The following is a 4,409-nucleotide window of genomic DNA, read 5'->3' on the forward strand; positions in this document are numbered from 1 at the left end:
ACTCCAACAACACCATAAAATGTAGAGCCTCCAAGGCTAGTTTATTCTTATGTGTTTTTGAAAGATATATATTTATAGGGAAAAAAAAATAAAGCAAAGATCCCAGATGGAAGACTATGACTAAGGTTTTGTTTTTGTTTGTTTATTTTTGTGTGGGGGTATAGTTGTGGGCACAAATCTTGGATCTTAAAGTTGAAGCAGTGGAACAGAGATAATCACATTTTTAGATTTTTTTTTCAGAAAGTGTATTTGTTCTTTGCCAAGTATCTATAGAATAACACCTACCAATTATTTGCACCTTTCAGTTCCATAAACCCTGTTGTTAATAGAAAATCCTCCTGAATTTTGGGAAGAAGACATCATCATTATGCCCCAATTTTGCTATATGGTTTGGGATATGTATCATTTTATTGGCCATTCTTGGTTGATTTACCCAGTGAGTAATTATGTATTCTTTCAATTTGCAGATTCAACTCTCCCTCTCCTCAAGCCTTTCTCTTTTCCTTCCCCTCTCCTCCTTCCTGCTTCCCTTCCCCCCCCCTCCTTTCCCCTTCTCCCTCTCCCTTCCCCTCCTTTACATTTTCTTTGTCTTTTTTTTTTTTTTTTTGGTAGGGAGCAGGAAGTTGGTTGTTTGCTCCAGGATACAATCCAGGATCGTGCATTGAATATAACTGCCATATCTCTGTTTCTCTTTATTCTAAAACAGTTCTGCACCTCTCTTTGTGTTTCTTAAGACTGACAACTTTTTATTAAGTTCAGAAATATTTTATTAAATTATAGCTTAATATTTGTTTTGTTCTATCACTTTATGACCCCTTTTTGTTATTTTTTACATTTTTCCTTTCATCTATTTTTCTTGTTATAATTAATTATATTTAATTTTTGTCTTTTTTAGTCTTTATATCCAAAAGGATTTTATCAATGTATTTTAATTATTTTTAGAGTTCTGTCACCTCTGTTTATACTTCTTCCTATTCTTCAATCATCTCATACTGATCACTGCTGTGTTTTCATAGATTCCTTCTTTTCCTTAACTTCTTTTTAGTTTTAAAATATTGGTCATAGTTTTGAGGTCTTGTCATTGGTATGTCTTCTATTAATTCTTTGTTATTGTTAGGTATTGATTTGGCTTTTTAATTTTTTGAGTTCTAATTTTCACTGATTTCACAATACTTTTTGTTGCTCAAGTTTATATCACATGATTTTCCTGTAGGAGGAGCAGATTAGAATAAATTTTCCAGTTTCATGATCCCAGAGCTCCCTCTTCTGTTATTCCTGTAAAGTTATAAATATAGCTCTCTCTGCTCTTAGATCAGCTGCCCCTGCTTCCTCTCACACATATTGCTTCATATTTCTATCTCTCCATTTGTTCCATTCATGCATAATTTGGATTCTATTTTCAGCAGTTTCTATTCACTACAGGGGTTTTTGTCCAGGAAGAGAAATAGATTTTGTTAATTTACAATTCAGGCTTCAGACAACCTGATTCCTTTGCAACTTTTCCACACTCCTTATACTCATCTTAGTGTTTGTAAAACCCCCATGACTTAATCTCAACTCCAGTGGGCCCACCATCTCTTCCTGTGGGTAACATTTGACAACTCTGTAGTTTTTCGATTTTTATTTCTCCCACACAGTTATTGGTCTGTCACATTGGTCTTGTAGCTGTTGGTGGTTTATAATATTCCTTCATAGTTAAAGAGTTGATCAGGATACTTTTTTACTTTTAGACACGTCAGTGGGTTATTGGTTTTGCTTTCCTGGTTATCTAATCTCATGGGAGAATTTGGGGAGAAATGGAAAGGGAAAGGACAACTATATTGCTCCTATCCCCATCTCTAGACCGCCTGCTTTATTTTAAACCAATTCCTAAAACTGGTTTTCATTCTTCCAAACTACTAAATGTGCTTTTGTCAGAATATCCAATGACATGTACTATTTACTCTGGTTAAATTTTATATCACACACTTTTTTTTTTTTAAGATTTTATTTATTCATTTGAGAGAGAGAGAATGAGAGAAAGAGAGCATGAGAGGGAGGAGGGTCAGAGGGAGAAGCAGACTCCCTGCCGAGCGGGGAGCCCGATGCGGGACTTGATCCTGGGACTCCAGGATCATGACCTGAGCCGAAGGCAGTCGCTTAGCCAACTGAGCCACCCAGGCGCCCTATATCACACACTCTTTAAACACTTTTATTATGTGCCTGTTATGCACACATTCTGTATTTTCCAAGGAATAAAATATATCAAGGTTTTATTTAACTCACTAATGAGAAAACCACCAGGATAATAAAACAATGTTCAAGGAACATTTGGAAAATTGTGTATTTATGGACATCAAAGACAGAATATTGACATAAAATCACAAGGTTAGGAACAAATCCTTAATATCCTTCAGGCAATAACAGCCCTAAATATTCAGGGTTTTTTTTTTTTTTTTTTTTTTTTTAACTAGACAGCTGGAATCTCTAATGAACAGAAAGCTCTATTTTAACATGTACCTTCAAAGAATAAATAGTATACATAAGCATATCCCTAGGGAATTAATAATCCTTGGATTCACCTGTTAGACAAGGTTGAAACATGACACTGAAGGGCTGACTCAACCATTTTTTTTTGCCCTGTCTTCCAGTTACTGAAATATTTCTAATAATATGGACTCTGTTTATGCACATTGTAATATTATAAAAACTGAGGAATAGGGAAACTGAATAACTTGCCAAACATCACATTCTAGAAAGGGTCAGAGCTGATGATTAAACCTACCGTGTGGCTCCAGAGACATTTCTCTTAATAACTACACTCTGCTCATATTATTTTATGTCAGTAAGGCGGCATTACTAAACAAATAAAGTCAGAATAAGCTGAGGGAACTAACAGACCTGAAAATTGGAGTGGTTAAAGAATAACAAGTTAATTTCTTTCCCATATAACTGTTTATCTGTTTAGGCAGATGATGTTGATTTCAAAAATCACTCAGCTTGTTCCCCACCTAGTTACTTGGAAGGAGAGAAGATCTTGGGGGACCGTGTCTGTGTATATGTGAAATTTTTTTGCACCAGTCAAAGCACAGACATTGCTACTAATTCATCAGATAAAAATTAGTGCTATGGCCTAATCTAACTTCAGATACCGGAGATGTTACAATTTAGTCTATGCCCAAAGTGGGACATGGTGGTGGATATTATTTAACAGCTCTTGGTCTAGATTATGCTTGCACATATTGACTTAAAACTCATTGTTTAACTTAATATGTTAAGATATTTCTTTTTATAAGTAAATATGTTCATATTATTTTTAATGTCCTTTTAATATTTTATTTCAAAAAGCTTTAGTTTTTTTATCATAGATTTACTTTTGAGCATTTATGTTCCTTCCAGATTTTATCACTCTACAAATGCTGCAGAATATATAACTAAATCTTAGAACACTTTCTTAAAAATGTTTTTGCATAGTTTTTTAAACTTTGATATTACTGGGCAATATAGTGTACATATTTATATTTTACATTTTGTCAAATTATAATCTTACTATTTAAGCAAGAGTGTTCCTCTTTTATAATATCCTCACTGAAACCACACAGAGTAATTTTTAAATGTACTTTTTACAGTAATGACATTAATTATTGATCTTAAAAGCTGCAATTGTTTATATACTCATTTTATATTTTTTTATGTTATATATTTTACAGGTGATTTATAGGGCATTTTATAGGTGATTTAATATTGGGTCAGCTTAAGTGGCACAAAATCCAAAATACACTTTATTTTACAAAATACAGAAAATGACTATTTATTAGAGTATGTAAATTATATTACCTACAATTTAATCACAAAATATTAAAATTATTTTCATAAATATCAATATGCATGTCTCTAGTGAATTACCTCAACAGTTCTAGTTCTTTACCTCTCCCTGTATCCATGATCTTTACCATATATACCTTTGCTATATGGCATATTTGATTTTCCAAAGATGTCATCCACAATAATATCTTCTGTCTTACATACTCTGGTACAATGTGATTTTGCCATCAGAAGATGAAGTCTAATTCTGCTCCCAATGAATTGGACCTGGCCTTATACTCACTTGTAATTAATAGAATGTGGTGGGATATATATTGCACAACTTCTAGGGCTCAGTCAGAAAGTTCATGCAACTTTTGCATGGATCTCTTTGCATGCTTTCTCTAGAGGAAGATATCACCATGTAGAAATCTGACTATTCGGGACCATCATGCATGAGTGGTCATACATAGGCATTCTGCTGTCATATGAGAACAAAATTTCATCCTATTCAGCCCAAATGCCAGACAGGTTAATGTAGCTAACTTGGACCGTCGGGACTAATCTATCTACTAGCTGATAATCACTGAGTGACCACATTCAATGCCATGGAAAGCAAGAGAAAC

This window comes from Mirounga leonina, unplaced genomic scaffold (genome assembly GCF_011800145.1).
Source record: "Mirounga leonina isolate KUSES-001 unplaced genomic scaffold, KU_Mleo_1.0 Mir_95, whole genome shotgun sequence".
In the NCBI taxonomy this organism is placed as follows: domain Eukaryota; kingdom Metazoa; phylum Chordata; class Mammalia; order Carnivora; family Phocidae; genus Mirounga; species Mirounga leonina.